Below are 20,849 nucleotides of genomic sequence, written 5' to 3'. Positions count from 1 at the left end.
TTTTTGTATTGTTTAACGAACAGTGCCGTTAATTCAGGATTAAATCTTTGCTAGTTTTTAAAATTTTTTTAATTGAATAGGTCATTACAGAATATTTAAATTATTATTTTTTCTGGGGTTAAAAATTGTGTTATATATGTTTCTGTAAAAAAAAAAAAATGGTTTTGCTTATAAATATGAATACTAAGGTCAATAGGAAATGAATATTACCCAAAAATTTCTGTATAAATCACGTAAAAATTCAGAAAATCGTAATATGATTTTTTAAAATTTTAATGTTATCGTCTTTATATTGTAATAAAAACATCTTATTTTCTTCTGTTTTTTAGTATACATAAAAACATACAAAAAATAATGTATAACAAGTTTAAAATAAAACTGGATGAACTCTGTTATGTTACGTTAAGAAAATGACATTTTATATAAAACGAATCTGTTCTTCTATTAGAAATATTATGTCCTTGAATCATGGTTATGTAAAATGTATACTAACTGTCATAGTAGTTTAACAGAATTTTAAACTTCGATTTTGATTTTTAAATCTATTACTTTATAATTATAATTTTAAATCGGTAAGTTCTCTTTATCTAAGCGAGTCTATCTATAAATTGAAAAAAATATTTTTCAATCCTTATCATAAATATGAAGATAATTTAAAAGGTTGTTTAAATAACATTTTTTGTATTATCGCGAAAGAAATTTAGAAAAAAAAAGAAGTTATTTGAATTCTTAATTGATTTAAAACCCAGTTCAGCTTAATTTAGAATTTTTAACGTAATTTTAAATTTGTTAATTTCTATATTTTTTATTGGAAAATCCTTCTTGTTTTGGGCGTTTCATTTTTATTGCTATTTTTTACTAATTAGCTGTAAACCGAAACACGTTTTTATTTTTATCATTCGTAAATAATTTTTACCTGTGGTGTACAGGTAGTCCATAAAATTTATTCAAGTTTTCATAAAATAGAAATCGAAGTTTAAAATTCCGTTAAGCTAACATGAAAGTTTGTACACATTTTATGTAAATCATGATTCATGGACATAAGAGAACTCTAATAGAAGAAACTGAACTAGAACTCTAATAGAAGAAGAACTAGCCGGCCGGTCCGGCTGGAACCTGTATCCTCGGAGCTCGGGTCAGCCCAGGCAAATCCCAGGCCATTCCCAATTTGCAAGAATAACTGGCGCCCTGGACACCCGCACAGCTTAGGGACAGTGATAGGGGCCCATCTATCCAAAGGGCCCCTATTACTGTCGTTTGTATACAATTACGAATAATCGTGATTTCTTGGATCGAGAGGGTACCTGATGCAAAAGTTAACTTCAACCTAATAATAGATATTCCGTTTGAATTTTGAAAATCGGACGGACGATATTCAAAATCGTTTAGGCCTCCCAAAACATCGCCTCAGGGCACCCCGTTTGTTACCGGTCGATTGTGAGCAGTCCCCGCTGGGAGCCCATTATTGTTAAAACATACATTTTTTAATTTATTTAACGTAAATATAAATCTATTATTTTTGTAATATTATCAATTCAATTGATTCGAATCATTCAGTTCAAACTCAGTTCTCACAATAGTACAGACTCGCAGTACGCGGTTCATTAATTCAATTTATTAATGTTTGCGCTTCAACAGGCAAATCTCCACTATTACATATATATATATTTTTTTTTTGAGATGAAATATATCTAGAACGCTTCTCAGTTATGCGAAGTTACGAGTAAAAATTGGGTTGCGATTGATGGAGTATTTTTTTTGTTCATCCCTAACAAACAAAAACCCTCTTCGTCTTGATGTAATTTTCTTTTGTAACTGCAAATTTCCATTAAACCATATAAACACAAATACATGGGAGTATGTGATTTAATTACCTCTGTGATTATCTTATCTACTGATATCTGCGTAATCACCTTTTGTAATCTGTATTTGCTGAATTGCTTAGAAGTGTTTTGGTTGGCGTTTCTGATCCGTTGACCGAAGACTAACTGATAATCGGCCACGCAAAATAGCCATTCACTAGGAAGATTTGAACCGTCGTTCAAATCTGTTAAAATTAAAATTATAAAGAAATATTTAAAAGTTTAGAGTAATTTTCCCTTGTAATTATTTTCTAAATGTATCCTCATATCGTGTATAAATATCGGCTAAGTTTCATACCACATTTAATCTTAACTCCACCCCTCTTATCAAAACTGATTTTTGATTTTTGTTTAATTGTGTGTAGTCTTTTTAGCAGATTATTGCTGGAAAAAAAAATGGTGAAATAAATAATAATTTAAATAATCTTTAGCATAAAATACTTACAAAGAACCGTTTCATTGAATTTTTATGAATTATTTTAAAATATTTCCGTTACTTCCGTTTTTCAGCTGAGCCGAGTGAACGTAATGCGCTTAAATTACAATAATATTGCATTTTTAATCGTTATTTTATTACAACCACTAAAAAGGATATAAGAAACTACGCTAGGTTTGTCACCTTACCTAACCCGTTATTTTCGCCGTTGTTGGCAAGCACGTTATGCACACGTGTTCAAGGTTGCGGTATTAATTTTACAATTTGTATAATAAATATCTTTACGTAAAGTTTCAACTAAACTACACTATTTCTATAAAGAAAAAAAAAATTGTTTTTCAAAATTCATCCTTTGCATACTCTGCATATTCACCATCTGGACCTAACGTCATATGGGGCATTACATTTTTTCGTAGTTCTCCCAAGTCAACCCGTATTTATTTTTTTTATGCTTATTTTATTTTGTTGTATAATATACACCAAAAATATTATTTCATTTGGGATGTAATATCTTAAAAATATTTGAAGATATTTAAAAATTTTATAATTAATTAAAAAAAAAAATTAAGTAATCAATGCGTGAATGAAATCCGGGTGTGTATCATTATAACAAATTTTTTAATTTTTAAATTACACATTTTTTACTTTCTTGTGTGAAGTAAAGGAAGTATTGTGATAACGAAAAATTTAGGTTTTCAGATTTCAATGGAAATATCCATTTTCATCAACCCTCAATCCATTTTGACTAGTTTTGGCGTGACTCTGTAAGTACTTATGTATTTCGCATAACTCAAAAACGATTAGCCGTAGGAAGTTGAAATTTTGGATTCAGGACTGTTGTAACATCTAGTTGTGCACCTCTCTTTTTTGATTTCAATCGACTGAACCAAAATTGTCCAAAAGTACTCCAAAATCTCAAAAGTTTGGTTTTTGGATGTTTCTAATCTGCAGAAATAAGCCCTCATTTACAGCTTTTCAACGATGTATACTAAGTCGTACTTATTTTCATCGGTTACAGAGTTATAGCCAATGAAATTTTAATTAATGAAATATTTGGATCTTACAAGGGAAGCCACCGAATTCATTTCCTTTTTTATTCATTTAAATATATTGATTTATTAATAATTATTAAACCTGTGATTGTAAACATTTTTTTACGATAAATAATAATTCAATAAAAATATTAGAAGTTATTAATGAAATAAAATTTTATGAAGTTATAATTTTTTTAAAAATGTGTATGTGTAATTTAATAAGCTTACAAGGAAATCATGTGGTATCCACATCAGAATATTAATTTTGTAAAACAATACACTTGTCTTTACTTTGAAGGGGATAATATTGTGTTTGAAAAAAAGGAAAAACTTTGGTAATTAAAAAGTCAGTCTCATTACTTTTCTCACACACCTCGTATATTATACCGTGTAACTCTCAACATAATAACTATATAACTGGGAAGGTAAAATCTCTTAAAAATCCAGAATCGTTAAAGCGATTTGAATGATTATTTTTATTGAAATATCATTCTGATTGTTGGGGTAAATTTATTCAGATAACTTTATTATCGGGTGATTCGTAAAACTTAATTCAAGTATCTTCTTTTTTTGCGGCTTTATTTTTTAAGAAATATTATTTTAAGCGGGTGAATAAATCATCTTTTGTATGAAACACAGTCATCTGGTTTCCGTAAATTAAATTTAGAAAAGAAAGTTTGTTCCATAATTTTCTTAGGTAAATAAGTAATAAATTTATCAATAAATAACTTCTGAGATTGGTTTTACCTTAATTCTATCTTAATGTTCCGTACAAAATTGAAACAAAAAAGCTGTTTGTTTGTTTATATTTATATCTGTCATCTCGATTCGTCTCTTATTTTTTCTGTTTGTATTGGATTGAACGTATGACATAAATTGTTTTAACAAAATTTGTCGAATGGATTTATTTTCAGTCTCTTATTTTTTCGCTTAAAATGTTTAGTTAATTATTAACTAAATAAAACTAATTAACTAAATTAGTTAATTATTAACTATTATTCTAGTTTAGTTAATTTTTTTTGTATTTACTGTCTAAGGCTATACTTGGTTAAATCCGCTCCCCCTTTGATATATATATATATATATATATATATATATATATATATATATATATATATTTGTTTTTTTATTTTATTTTTTTATTTATACTTTCAAGATTTATTTTAGTAAAAATTTCAAGTAATGCAAATTAAAGGATGTAGGATGTATGTAACGTTTACAGAAATTATTTGTTGAAATTTTCAAAAGGAAGCTTTTTCTCCTCTTTGCGAGATCAGTTTGTTTTTGATCGACCCGTATTGATAATATTTATTTAAAGAAGCCGCGGGACTAGAATTAAAGTAAATCGAATTTTTAAAAAAAATTAAATTTAAATTCTAAAGATTCTCGTTCTAACCAGAATTGCTTTTACATTTAATATTTACTCACTTTTAAACGTATTAATCGTTTATTGAATACGAGTAACCGAGACGGCAATGCTTCGCTGTTGCTAGATTTGAGTATATATATATATACACAATTAAAAGTTTGATAAAACATTAACAAATGAACATTACGGAACTTCATAAACATTTAATCTTTCACTTTTACGCTTTCCCCTTTATCTTCCCCCTTCCTTTTCATCATATTCCCTTTCATTTTCTTCCATTTCCCCTTCCTTCATTTCTGCCAATTTGTGTTAAACTTGGGGAATCCGCGAGTATGACCTTGAAACGTTGAAAAAGGCCTATGGGGAACATTGCTTATCAAGAGGACAAGTTTTCTGCCGGCACAAATCATTTTTGAAAGGCCGAGAACACGTTGAAGATCAACCTCGCTCAGGAAGACCTTCGACTTTAAAATTTGACGAAAACGTCGAGCGTGTGAGGGTTCTTGCGAGATCAGACCGTCGTTATAAGGAAGACGAGTGAACAGTAAAATTTAAACGCTTTCACCATACATCAAATTTTGACACAAGATTTGGACATGCGAATGGTTTGTGCGAAATTTGTGCCGAAAAACCTGACAACGGAACAGAAGGGCAATCGAAGAAACACGTGCGTTGATCTTCTTGAGAGTTTTGACAATGACCAAGAATTCTAAAATCGTGTGAGATCACAGCTGATGAAATAAAAATAAATATTATTAAAGTTATAATAAATTTCCTATAAAATTTTGGTCTAAATTTAATTTACTTTTTTTATCTCAAACCTTTCTCGGATCCCTTCTAGGTTAAATAGTTTTTTCTTTTGTTTATAATATACAAACCGTAGTTAAGTGTTAGAAAAATATATTAAAATATTGGAGAATGATGAATATAAATTTAAAAAAAATCTGATGTGGAGAACGCATGACTTCCTTGTACACCTATTAAATTACACTTACACATTGTTTCAAAATGCAAAGTACATAAAATTTTATTTCATTAAAAAGTTCTGATATTTATTCAGTTTTTTTTTGTTGTTATTGAATTATTATTCATCTTAAAACTTCTTTACAATGACAGACTAATAATTGTTAATAAATCAATATATTTAAATTAAAAATTAAGAAGTCTGATTCGAACCGTTGGGCCTTCCCCTAAGATTCAAATATTTCATTAAATTTTATTCGGCTATAACCCTGGAACCGATGAAAATAAGTACCACTTATGATATATCGTTGAAAAGCCCTGAATGAGGGATTATTACTGCAGTTAAGGAAGAGTCAAAATCCAATTTTTTTTTAGTTTGGGCTCTTTTGAACACTTTTGGTTCAGTCGATTGCAATCAGAAGGGGTAGTGCACAACTGAATGTTACAACAATCCTTAATCCAAAATTTCAACATTCTACCCCTAATTGTTTTTGTTATCCGACATACACACGTTCGTACATACGTCTGCCGAAAATAGTGAAAATGGATTCAGGCATGGTCAAATGGAAATTTCTGTTGAAATCTGAAAACCTAATTTTTTTGCGATCAGAATACTTACTTTACTTCGTAGAGGAAGTAAAAAGCTTATGTTTTGAAATAGCCATCAATAAAAAATACTTTTTTTATTAATACTGAGAGATTTTTATATTGGAAATTATTATTAATGATAATAATTGTCGTATGGTATTATCCACCCGATTTGGTATTAAATAATTAAGATTGAAAATTTTAGGGATTTAAATTTTTGTTTTAGTCTTTCTATTAAAAAAAAATAATTTACAGTAACATAACGAAGCGAAAGCAAAGTCTGTTGATGTTTTCAATCCAATTAAAATTAAATTAATCCCGTTAAATTAATTTTAATTCAAAAAGTAAATCGTATTGATATATATTTTTTTAAGCTGATTTCTTTTTTTCCGTTAGACTAATTTTTATTTAATAATATTTATTTTAAATGTTATAATAAATTTGTTTTTACCTCTTACCTGACTAAATGCGATATTAAATTTTACAGCGAATGAAAAATATCAAACTAATTGAGAATCGAATTCAGATTACATTCAATACCTAACTCGGGTGGTTTAATATAGCATACCGTAACTTTTTGTATTAATAAACATATTATTTTGGGATTACTGGGTTGGCAAGAAAGTAATTTCGATTTTGTAGTGAAACTCAATTTTTTTATACAAAAAATAAACAATTATATATTTTCCATTTTGTCCGATAACCTTTTTCCATCCTCCTGGCGACTTCATGACTCCGCGCTCGTGTAATGTCAGCAAAAAACTTTCTTTTTTTTTTGTCTTCAGTCATTTGACTGGTTTGATGCAGCTTCCAAGATTCCCTATCTAGTGCTAGTCGTTTCATTTCAGTATACCCTCTACATCCTACATCCCCCAACAATTTGTTTTACATACTCCAAACGTGGCCTGCCTACACAATTTTTCCCTTCTACCTGTCCTTCCAATATTAAAGCGACTATTCCAGGATGCGTTAGTATGTGGCCTATAAGTCTGTCTCTTCTTTTAACTATATTTTTCCAAATGCTTCTTTCTTCATCTATTTGCCGCAATACCTCTTCATTTGTCACTTTATCCACCCATCTGATTTTTAACATTCTCCTATAGCACCGCATTTCAAAAGCTTCTAACCTTTTCTTCTCAGATACTCCGATCGTCCAAGTTTCACTTCCATATAAAGCGACACTCCAAACATACACTTTCAAAAATCTTTTCCTGACATTTAAATTAATTTTTGATGTAAACAAATTATATTTCTTACTGAAGGCTCGTTTAGCTTGTGCTATTCGGCATTTTATATCGCTCCTGCTTCGTCCATCTTTAGTAATTTTACTTCCCAAATAACAAAATTCTTCTACCTCCGTAATCTTTTCTCCTCCTATTTTCACATTCAGCGGTCCATCTTTGTTATTTCTACTACATTTCATTACTTTTGTTTTGTTCTTGTTTATTTTCCCGCGATAGTTCTTGCGTAGGACTTCATCTATGCCGTTCATTGTTTCTTCTAAATCCTTTTTACTCTCGGCTAGAATTACTATATCATCAGCAAATCGTAGCATCTTTATCTTTTCACCTTGTACTGTTACTCCGAATCTAAATTGTTCTTTAACATCATTAACTGCTAGTTCCATGTAAAGATTAAAAAGTAACGGAGATAGGGAACATCCTTGTCGGACTCCCTTTCTTATTAGGGCTTCTTTGTTATGTTCTTCAATTGTTATTGTTGCTGTTTGGTTCCTGTACATGTTAGCAGTTGTTCTTCTATCTCTGTATTTGAACCCTAATTTTTTTAAAATGCTGAACATTTTATTCCAGTCTACGTTATCGAAAGCCTTTTGCAAAAAACTTATCAGCAAAAAACAAGAAGCGAGTGCGATTTCAGGTGATCATCATTAATGAAAGCTTTATAATTCAAAGGGTTTTGCTAACTTTGAAAGCACCTGATGGTGCAACATCAGGTTTGTATGGGGAATGAGACGTCACTTCTTGACCGACTTTTAATAATTGGTGGAACACGTTTTCTTTGTGATTTACCAATTCTAGCCGTTTTCTTTGATCGCTTTGGTTAAGTGAACTCTTCAATTCAATATTCGGGTCGATTGACGTTTAATCGGCCCGAACAATTATTGACGATCCGATTCAATTATGGCTTTGATTTGGCCTTTATCGACCTATTCGATTTGGTAGGTCGGCCAAAACGTTGGTCATCTTTGAGTGAAAAATCTTCAGAAAGGCCGTCTCTAATACTAGCGTTCTATTAGGCGATCAACAGAAACTTAACCTTTGTGAACTTCACCAGCTTTCTTACTTTTATGGAAATAAAAGTAAGTAAATTGTACTTCTTTAAATAAAATAAAGGTAAATAAATAGTAAAAAAATAAACGAACATTTTCGACAAGTTTTTACACTCCGTATTAAAATCGACAGTAAACTAACAGGCGCAAACAAAATTACGCGAAATTTGTTTCTAATGTATGCTAAAAGAGACGATAATTATTAACTGCCTAAAGAAAAAAATCGTAACATTAACAGAAGTCCTTCAAAACAAACATAAAACTATTTTTGAAAACCGAAATTACTTTCTCGCCAATCCCATATTATTATTCTTTAAAATCCTAAACTAAAATTCTAAATTCTTAAAACTATTCAAATCGTATTACAAAAAAAGCTGACAACACAGTTGCAGGACTTTCCCTTTACGACGCTAAAGCCGCGTTCCGGGAAAGTCCTCCAAGTATGGGTCGTTTCTGATGCACGGCTTACACGCACAATTTAGTTTTAAAGTATTTATAATTTTATTTAAATAAAATATTTTTTCGTTTATTTAATTCAATGATTCTAACTAAAGCGCGCGCGCTTACCGTATTTAATTCGCCCGGTTTTTGCGGTACTAGCTGCGACGGTCGGTACTAACTAAGTAATTTCACAACTTACATAGAACAAATTTAGTTTGTACGGTCGGCAGACTGGTGTAGCCGCGAGGCTTAACGCTCCAGGTACCGAGTCGACAGAGCGATCGAGTTCGAGACTCAGCCAGACCGAGTTACGTTTTTTCAATTAAAAAATTGTTCATTTATTTAATTTTACCGCTCGCCTGACTCACCGAACTGTAACATCCGGAAAATTTCCGTTCCTTTTTTGCGTTCTTTAGGCATCAAAACGACAAGATCCAGTTAAAACCGGATTTGTCAAAATTGGACCGATTTTAATACTTCTCCTTCTAGAGCTAAAGCTCTGTTATTGCGCTATCTAGATGGAGAAGCAAAATTTTATGTGTATATAGAGTATTACATGTATATTTATCTGTATATATTCCTCTTTATATGTCAGGAAATTTTTAATTTTAGTTATTAAATTTTATATGGTAATGTAAAAAAATCTTTTCAAATTTTTTCAGTTTTTTTTTGAATATATCTAATAAAAAGTTTTACTCGCTGAAAATAACACCATTAAAAAAAATGTTAAAAAGTAGGCCCTTCCCTTCGCTTCCTTTTATTAACACTAACTTTAAAAAATTAAGCTTCATTCCTATATCTTTTTAACTTTTTCCTGATATAATCTGTTACCTTTTTTATTAACGTCAACTTTTAATATTGTTCTGCATTGTATATCAAAACGTAAATTTAAAATAAGTATTACAACGTTAGAATTTCCGCGATGGAACCTGTATGAAAAAGAGTGTCATTAAGAAACGTATTTTCATTACGACACAGGTGTTCAACCGATCAAAAGCCTACTCTTTTCGACCGCTGAGCGATTAGAAGCGGGTGTTTTTTAATGTATCGGCTGTTTTGTTACTTTGATTTTAATCTGATTTAGTAGTTGACAAGCAGAAGTTAATTTGAGAGTACACCGATAGGTAAATTTCTGTATTACACTGTTTAAAAGCCTTTAGTTAATTTTTTCGGATTCTGGGGAGGAAATGTCTTTAACGCTGATCGATATTAAAAAAAAAAAAAATCAGAACTTAAGACTAATAATAAAAAATTAAAATATAAAACCCACTTACCAACAATCTTTTAATGCGTCCTAGCGCTTTCGGAAACGTATTCCATTTTCAGGAACTTAAATTTTTTTATTAACTAAAACTTTGTTGTCATGTAAAATGTGTATAATGTATAAAGATCATGTGTTAAAATTACGTCGACTTAACGTCCTGTCATAATGAATGTCTCCCAAGTTTCTGAAGATGAAATTCGTTTCCAAAACGCTAGGACACATTAAAAGAATGTTGGTAAGTGGGTTTTTATATTTTAATTATTTATTGTATAATCATAACAACGGGCAATGTTTGATAAAATTAAGACTATCCTATCGCCATAGAAATGTATTGTTTGAAAACTAAAAAAAATATTCCTTAACCAATGTATTCTATCACCGATTTAAATCAATAATTCCTTAGATTTACTTCGAAAAACGGCTGTAGTTGAAGACTCGTTGCATAATGTACAATTTTTGAATTGTTAATGAAAATATTTGCTCCGTTTCTTTTTTTAATTTTTGGATAAATATGCTGAATTTGCCAGATTTTTTTGGGCTTACAACCACTTTTCCACGGAGAGTTACAATATTAATTTTCTTTATAATATTTATTTTCTTTGTAGAATATCAGTACATTCTTTATTAAGTTCAAATTTAATTAACAATTTATATAATTTCATTATTTGATTATTTAGAATTTTATTTTACCAGCAGTTCTATGAATAGTAGACATTTATAATTTAAATTGAATTATAAAAATGAGTTCTATTTTAATTGACAATAAAATAATATATAAAACAAGTTTTTCGATCGTAATTGATTGTGGTAAGGCATAATCAGTGTTAAATCCTACTGTTACAATATATTACTGTAGTATTGCAAGTAAATAAGTTTAAAACAAAGAATTAGAATTAAATTCTACATATATATTTTTGTAAAATTTAATATTTTATAATAGTCAAATGTAGATATAGGAAAAACCAAAAGGAAACTACTTTAAAAGTTAGCGTTGTAGGAGGTAATTGAACATTAGGTAAGAATCTATAAAATTTAAAATTAATTAAGAGGAGAAGAAATAAAAAATTGTAGTGAGTTAAGTTTGGTTGACCATATTTTAGAATAAACAGATTAGTTAATTTGGTAGAACCTTCTGTGAGTAGAAGGTAAAATAAAAGCTGGCAAAGTAAGATTTATCGGTTACATTGATCAAGTCATGATTATCAAAATAAAATTTAAGCATGAAAATTTCCATATTTCGAAAAAAAACATTTTGATTTTAGGGGCTTCCTTACTCTGTGGGAAAAATTTATTTATAAAGAAGTGATCCCTAACAAAACATAAAAATAAAAAAAAAATTATTCAAAAATATTGAAAAACAGTCGGCGTTGAAATACACAGTATTTACCCGGCTTCGGCGGTAAAATTACGAAATTTTATTATTAGAATCACAATTTTGAAAAAAATATGTTTTCAACTTTTTGAACATTTTTGGAGTAGTGGATCACAAGGCTTTTTTTAATTATTAAAATATTCACTAAATCTGATTTTAAATAAATTAAGATGAAAATTAATTTTGGACCCCTCCCCCTTGACGGGAGGGGTATTAAGTTATTTTTAGTTATTTATTAATAAAATCATTTAACAAAAATAATAATATAATAAAATAATAATATTGTTAAATAGTTTAACAAAATAATTTTTTTAGGATTAAAAATCTGAAATAACGAATTTTTAATTTTAATTTGAAAGCTTCCATTCTCAATGGTAAGCATTTGGGTAAAATTAATATTTAAGAAAATAATTTCGAAGAGTTGATGATAATAAATTTAAAAAAAGAACTTAATATTGTTGAAAAAATATAAAAATACAGCCACAGTTAAAAAAAAAACAAACTTATAATTTTATAGGAAAGAGTAAAATGTTTTGGCTGTTTTTTTTTCAAGAAATAATAAACAGTAAGGGCATCAATAAGTAAGATTTTTTCATTATAAATGCAATGGGTTAAATTTTAAATAATTCTTTTCTTTGTTACAATACCATGTTTTAAATAAAAAAAAAAAAAAAAAAAAATATGTAATATATATATATATATATATATATATATATATATATATAAAATAAACGAGTGTCCGGTCTACAGTAAGAAAAAAAAGTATTATTATATTTAGTATTTAAGAATTAAATTATCTCATAAAAATTAAAGAGATTTAATATCAGTTCATCACTTTATATTTAAATGCCTTGAAAATAATGACGTGGTATTTAATAATTAAAGATCCGAAGTTTAATACAAACGAGAGGTTTTAAATGGACTATTATTTAAAATCAGTAAAAATTGTTTAATAATTAAAAATAAATTATTTTATTCTTTTTTTTTTACGTAAAATTATTTTTCAAAATTATTAATTAGAATTATCTAATTTAAGGAGTTGTAAATGGGTAACCCCCCCCCAAATTACAAAATAATTTATTTCATTATATTTTTGGACAATCTAATGTGTCAGGTAGATTTCATAAGAAAGCTACCTATTGTAATGGGTACCATAATTCGACTTCCGAAAATTTCGACATAACTTCGGGTTTTATATCCCCCAGAACCCAAAACCACCGTCAGCTCAAAATTTTATAAATAAACTTTTATATATATACACGGGTGTGTGTGTATACATATTTCACTTTCTTGTGGACATGATAACTGCCGTAATTTTGCGCCAATCTCTTTCAAATCTATACATAAAATATAACGACCCAAAATCTCGGTCAAGTTTGAATTGGGCAAAATCGGACCATGGGGGTGGAAATGGGGAAGGACTTTTTTGAAAAAAACAAAATATCGCTGTAACTTTCGTATTAAATAAAATATATAATTCGTTTAAAGTTCCTACTATTCTTTGGATAAGGGCCTAAAACGTATCGTAAGTAAAGTTTTTTGATTTCACCAACCACTGGCCCAGGGGGTGGAAAAAATGGGGTTATGAAGACAAAATAAAACCATACCTTAATAGGCACAGTATCGAAGTGTCGGTTAGTTCTCTAAACACTATCTAAAAATTTGTCTGAAACAATTTTCTATATGACTAACCCTTACGGCAAGGAATAACCAAAATATTGCTGGAATTGTAAGACGATGGACTTTTCGTATGCTAAACGTGTGAAAGTTTTTTCACGTGCAACGATCGTATCGAATAAATTTGAAGTTTTTCTTAATTTTAAGGTGGAAATCTATTTTAACCCCTACGGGTGAAATCTACTTCGGCCTTTCGGCGTGCCGTTAGGGATTTTTTTTTACCGATCGTACTTTCCCGTTATAACTATAGCAACATATATCGCTTTAGCTGGGAAAGTAATAAAGTACAACTTTTATGAATGCAATGAAAAAAGATTGCTTCGTTTTGGGTCCGGGATATAATATAATGGGTCCGGGATATGTTTTTTTTTTATGTAGGCGGGGATAAATTTTAAGAAAAAATCTTCTAAAAATATTCATATTTAGCTTAATAAATTTTCTTAAGTAAAGATTTTCTGAAACATTTTTTTAAAAATTATTTTATATTCGTATGCAGGTAACAAATTTGCTTTATTAAAGCTTTCACCAAAAATGTCTCGCCTCTGAAGAATATTGTAATTAGTTTTTTCCACGGTAGTATATCCCCATCCTTTAATGAATTTTGAAAAAAATTAATACGATCAATGTCCCTTTAGAGAACGAGTCAAATTTGATGAAAATCGGTCGGGTCATTTCTAAGATATAAGGCCAAATTGACCAGTGCCGATATACATACATAGCTTTTTTGGTCTAGATGAACTAATTGGACATAAAATGTAAAGATTTGCAAAAAATCCAATACCCTATTTTTTGAAATGATTACCGTACTTTTACCTTTAGTATAGCTATTCTAGATGTAAACGCCGGGAAAGTAAAATTTTAGGAGGAAAAAAATTTTATAAAACAGCTATAAAAAATTAGCACAGAACAGAAAGAAATGGGAAATACCATCAAACCAGTCAACTTTTTACGAATAAAAGAAGAAATCCCCTGTTAAAAATTTCGCTTCGCTCGGTCGATAAAGGTTAGATCATTAATTAATTTTTTTTAATAAATTAGTGGACTGTAGTAAAATCCTAAAATTTATTTGAAAAAGTATAAATATTGAAGCGTTAAGTATACGGATTATTAACTTAATACGTCGGTAGGAAAGAAAGTAATAAAATAAAAGAGCTATAGAACTAACAAAGTTTAGTTTAGATATTAGCAGCTCCGCATTACAAAATAACCGAAATAATGCTTCATTGTGCTGTAAATTAAAAATTTGGCTTCTGTAGTAGCCAATCGGAGAGTAACATTCTGATCACGTGACCTAAGCCACGCCCACTCACTCTAAGAAATTTACACATTATGTAGCTTTTTACAAGCAGAATTCCCATATTTTGCACTCATTCGCGACCGTCATTAATGATTCTTTATTGTATTAACATTTGCAAATAAAATATATTCATAGTTTTATATAAATAAGTATTATATTCGTTGTTAAACCTACCTCATATACATATAAGATAACGTCATTAGCTATCTCAACAATAAACAATCTACAACCTTACAACATTTATCACCTATCATCTCGCCTTCGCTGAAAGTAATGATTTTTTTTCAAAATATTGTTATAAATTTAAAAGTGATCAGAACTGTTAACCGAGTGGTTATTAGATAATAAAAACATATTTTTATTTTATTTCATCATCAAATACGAAAAAAAATATTGTGAGAAAAGGGCGTATCTCGAGAACGGTTGGACTTAGGCGTATGAAACTAGCGGCTATCGTTCCAAAAGGTTGGAAACTACCCTTTGGGTTAAGCCTTTCAAAATCGCGTTACAATTTGCCTAGGACGCACCGTTTTCGAGGTACGCCCTTTTTTTTTAATTTATGACATGATGAATAGTTAATAAAGAACTAACAATGATTTTGAAGTTTAAACTGACATTATAGACATTAAATAATGAACATTGTAAATTTAACGTGAACACACATTCATCATTGTGAGTAGCCGTTCTTTATTGTATCGAATAAATCCGTGAAAAGAGACTCTCAGGTTCAAACTTTATTTGATTGTTGGTTGTTTGTTGTAATTTTGGGGGGCATCTCAATCCAGTGTTTTACTATGTATTTTGCAGTAAATCCATTTTTCAGCTTGTAAATTTAACTGAAAACACGTGTTCATCCTGGGAAACATACTACACTTGGGTTTCAACTACAGAATCATTACTTTCATAGAAAGAAAGTGAATTTTGACCCCGAGGTTTTTATACTACTTTTTAATTTTAATAAATTTTACTTTCTCTCTCTCTCTCTCTTTCTCTCTCACTCTCTCTCTCTTTCTCTCTCAGTCTCTCTCTCTTTCTCTCTCAGTCTCTCTCTCTTTCTCTCTCAGTCTCTCTCTCTTTCTCTCTCAGTCTCTCTCTCTTTCTCTCTCAGTCTCTCTCTCTTTCTCTCTCACTCTCTCTCTCTCTGTCTCTCTCTCTCTCTCTCTCTCTCTCTGTAGTGGGGGGGGGCGGTATACGCAGATAAAACTTTCGAAGCCAAAGGGTACGCAAAAGTGTGATGAATCCATAACGACTCTCGACGGCCTTTATCATAATCAAGGAGAATAGCCTTATTCTCCTTGACCTTTTTATAACGGGTATAAGAGAGTGAGTCTACTACGGGAATATTCATTAGGTAAAAACTGTTAGTGAGCCTTAGACGGATGCAAACCCGATTCCTTGGTTTAAGAACTCCTGATCTAATCTAATCAAAATTAGAACATTTCACAGCAGAAGTACTTCATTATTGAACAAAAACCTACTATTATATTAAGTAACCATACAGCACTGGCGAAGCCACGACGGGGAAGCTAGATTGGGTATGTAATACGTTTCTTTTTTATATTTATTGGGCATCAGTTTTGATTGGATTATTTCAGTTCACTAAAAGGATGGATTGGTCTGGCAAAAGTAGTTCGACTTTTTTAATTATTTAAGCGTCGGGCAATAATTCGTTGTTATTTGAATTATTATTTTTATAATCACAGGTAAAAATAATTATTAATATATATGTATTAAAAGAAAAAGTTAAAAAAATAAGAAATGAAGTCGAATTCGAACCGAGATCAAAATATTTCATTAATTAAACTTTTATTTGGCTGTAACTATGGAACCAATGAAAATAAGATTCGCTTATGATATATCGTTAAAAAGCTTTCAATGAGGGCTTATTACTGCATAAGAAAAAGTCTAAAATTCAAATTTTTTGGGTTTTGGGATTTTTTGAACATATTTGGTCAAGTCGATTTCAATCAAAAGGGGAGGTGCACAACTAGATGTTACAACAGTTCTAAATCCACAATTTCAACTTCCTACGTTTTTGAGTTATGCGAGATATATATACGTACGTACGTATGAACAGACGTCACGAAATTAGTCAAAATGGATTTAGGGATGGTCAAAATGGATATTTCCACTGAAATCTGAGAACCGAAATTTTTCGCGATCACAATACTTCTTTTACTTCGTACAAGGAAGTAAAAATGTTTCGGGTGAAGCCAGTTTTTATGGTGGGCTAAGTAGTGATGAGGAAACGCCTAGTATATATATTTTCTGTATTAAAATGATTGACGATATTCAGTTAAACATATGTGTGTATGTTATATATCTTTTGCGGGAGAATATTAAGAATCTTTTCATTTCATGCGGTAGGTTTTGGATTTGAATCGTTATCAGGGTTTCGTTTTCTTTATACCCTAAATATTAATTTCCCATCATTAAAAAAAAACAATCGGTCGTAGTTATCGAATTGATAAATAATTCAACATAGTTTATGAATAAATATAATAAAACATATTTTACTAGAAATCCAATAAAATAAGATCATACTGTTTAAGGCGGGACTCCGGTGTATTGTACACTAGTGTTTGGAAACCGATGACTCCTAGCTGGAAGGTGACGTGAACAGTTTGAGATTCTAAGTAGTAGGCTACCGAATTTTGTGGGTGTATGGTGTCTCTCCATCAGACACTTGTACATCGAAGAGGGTACGAAATCCCGCAAAGGAAATCAGTGTAATAGCAATTTACAGATTATACACGCAGGTTATAGCGCATCAGAATATCATTTATTTTTTAATTATGTTTTTCTTTTTTCTATGTAATTAACCTCTTTATTTATATTTATATTCAATTCATGTAGTATCAGTTTCTTCCAGCATTTATTTTATTTTATGTACAATATTGTACATATTTGAAACGTAAAAAGGAGAGCAAACGGTACTCATTAACAAAATAATGCCTATAAATATTTTGAGACTGCATTTATTGAAACGATTCGAAATTGAATAATAAAATAATTAACTAAGTTTCTATTCATTCTATATAAATTCCGAATATATTCTCGTTTCTGTAATCTACAATCGGTAATCAGATTGCCTACAATTTCTTATTTCTCTTAATATATTCGTTTATGATAACGCTTAGAGAAATAACTTTATCTGCATCCAACATATTTTTAACTACTAAAAACACTTAAAATAGTATAATAGTTCAATAATTACAAAATAGATACAAATATTATAGGAAGAGTCGATAGATTAACAAATTCAGTACGATAATTATTAAAGAACAGTGTTCGAGAGTAAATAAAAGATGGCTGTGACGTCACACAGTGGTCTTACGAGGTGTACGAACGGCTACCGGAATCCGACAACGAGCTCTATTCACTGCTCGTACACCGGAGTCTGCTGTTATTGTAACAGAAACAGAACGTTTCAAAACGTCTCTGTATCTGTTTGGAGAGATTTTCATGTTATTCGTCAGTAATATAATCTGTGACGGCTCGTTGCTAAAAATGAGTGGGGGGGGGGGGGTGTTGCTATAGAAAATCTTCGTGGGGGGGGTGTTGCTATAGAAAATCTTCAAGGCCACGGTTATACAGATAATAAATTTTTAGTATTATTAGATAACTTAATAAAATGTCCGCTTAAAAACACCGTAGTCCAGTGGTGCTTAATTTAAATTTTTACGTACATAGAAACAAATACGTAATTAGTTACCTAATAGTAACTAATTACCTTCTCTTTCGTCCTTCCAGCGTCTTTTTGGACAGATTTGGTAATCAAAGGGCCCTTGCTTTTCGCCATCTTCTGATCGTTACTGAAAAAGCAAATAAACCGTTTTCATATTCCTTCCGCCGACTAAACTACAAAAGGGAACGTTCCTTACACACACATAGTAAAAAAAAAAAACTTCCTTCCACCAGCACGTCAGGATCGGCGCTGCGGGAACAACAGTGCTCCTCTCCCTCGCAGCCTTGCGTGTAGCTTCTATGTGCGCATGCGTACATCAGCCAAAACACGCCAGTGGAACTTTAAAGAGCACAGTTCCATACAAAATATTTGTATCTTTTTCATAAAATGGGGGATGGCTACTGTCATTAAGCTTAAGAATTATATATTGTACAAGTATAAAGAAAAAGGGCTCATATTAAATGTTATCGATAGTATCAAGTGCAAATAGGGAGTGCTGCAGTTCCATAGTGCCTATAAGCGAGCCACCACTGGATGTAATATAATTAAATAAAAGTATTTATATGTATTTGATATAAAAGATATATCGCTCGTTTGTTTTTCTTCTTATTATTATTATGTATGATTTTATTTACGTGGCACAAAGAAAGGATGAGAGACCTTTGTGTTTGTGTTTGCTTGTGTACGAAATTACAACCGTACTCGAGTAAACGTTCCAGCCAGTATACGCTAAAGATCGTGTCATATCGGACCACATAGGTTTAGATAAATCTGAGAGAATATTTAAATACCCAAGGTCAGTGGTTTACAAACTTTTCCGAGTCACGAAAATTAAAATTTTTCCATGGCGCCCTACCCTAAGTAAAAGTGTGATTATTCGTAAATAATGGGATAAAAATAAATAAAACTCCTGTATTTTCCATTATTTTTTTACTTTATTAACATTAAATTAATAATTATAAATGTCGTGCTTCAATTAATTATGAAGCTTTTACAATATTTCGCGGTGCCCCAGTGAAAAGACCGCGGCTCTTCGGGGCGCCGCGGCGCAATGTAAGTGAAGTGTAATCTTGTACAGTCTCAGTTAGACCGTTCCTGAGATGTGGTTAATTGAAACCCAACAACGAAAGAACACCGGTATCCACGATCTAGTATCCAAATCCGTATAAAAATAACTGACTTTATTAGGACTTGAACGTTAGAACGATCGACTTTCAAATCAGCTGATTTGGGAAGACGCGTTCAGCACTAGACTAATCCGGTGGGTTGGAAATCGTTGCCATAAGTTATATTAAAAAAAAAAATGAATCACGACTCGTGTAGGACAGGAGTGGCAGCCCTCACACCTAGGGGCGTTCTGGCTCGCCGGTAACAAGTGCTGGTGAGTCGGAGCTCGTCCATCGGACACGCACCGACGAGCCGTCGGAGATTGTCGAGGTTATTTTTTGGGCGTGGTGTGAAGGGGAAGCGTAATACTTCCCTGGAGCTGGTTAGTATAGGGCCGGGGCGGGCAGCCCTCCTTTGAGAGACTTTCCGGCCTTCCTGAACAGGGGCTCGGGTTGCTTCAATGTTGAGGCGGGGACCCCTAAGGGAAACGTCCCAGGAATGTAGCTAAGGGGCAGTCAAGTGCTGTGGCAACCGAAGCTAAATCACACGATGTTTCCGGTTGCCTCGTAGGTGCTTAAAAAGGTTGTATGAACTCAACTTTCGTAGTCGAACGCTGAAACATTTAGATTTTGCCGAGAGGAAATTCTGCTTTTTTATAAATTACTGGCTGTAGTTATTACAAGTAATTAATCGGGCGAAACATTGCCAAATCGTTACACACACGCGATCGTTACTTATTATCTTCCAGCACAGGGTAAGCGCTTACATCAGGTGCGCATGCTAGTTTAGATTGTAGTATATGCAAATTGGCGACTACGTTTTATGTTAGACCGACTTTTCCCCCGTCTAGCAATCAACTCAACAGGATTTCCCAACAGCATTAACGGTTAGAATTGCATCGATGCAATTCTATATAAGTAGCCACGCTCACTAACAAAATCAAGTTTCTCCTTGTATTAATAAACTATTAACAAGATTTTACTTTACATGTTTTACGTACTTAAGAATCTTTTACTTGTAATTCTTTTTACTTGCTTTATAACTGGAGTCTTTAAATTGAAAGTTAATAATATAAATTATGGTTTTTTATTTCATTTGTTATAGGTGTAACAAATGAGATAAAACATGAGGGATAAAATCAGTAACATTGTCCGGCCTATCTTTCTACCACTTCACGCTACATCAATTTGAGGTAATTTAAAATTACATCCAATTTTTACTTCTTTTAAATGTATATTCATATTTTAATGTTATTAATTATATTGTTTGCTTACATTGAATCTGACAGAAATTTGTATAAATTTAATCTTTAACATTGTTTTATGAGCTTTTAACATTTAAAATATGTATTAAAATTGTTGTTTTTTTATTATGTTTATTTTTTAAAGTTTTGTTGTTCTTGATATGTAGGATAACCTTCAATTAAAAACCAGTATATTGAGTATTTATTTATGAACTCTA

At 30.9% G+C, this 20,849-nt stretch overlaps 1 protein-coding gene across 1 annotated transcript in view; it reads left to right on the top strand.

Moving 5' to 3' along the window:
• The window catches only part of LOC142331555 (insulin receptor-like), a 746,136-nt gene that overhangs the window by 118,632 nt on the left and 606,655 nt on the right, over window positions 1–20,849 (top strand). The window contains exon 2 of the mRNA XM_075377541.1: window positions 20,493–20,580. The gene's annotated coding sequence lies outside the window, so the exon portion shown is untranslated. The remainder of the gene's footprint in view (window positions 1–20,492; window positions 20,581–20,849) is intronic.

Source organism: Lycorma delicatula, chromosome 10 (genome assembly GCF_047948215.1).
Source record: "Lycorma delicatula isolate Av1 chromosome 10, ASM4794821v1, whole genome shotgun sequence".
NCBI lineage: Eukaryota > Metazoa > Arthropoda > Insecta > Hemiptera > Fulgoridae > Lycorma > Lycorma delicatula.
This window is presented reverse-complemented; position numbering and strand designations above follow the sequence as displayed.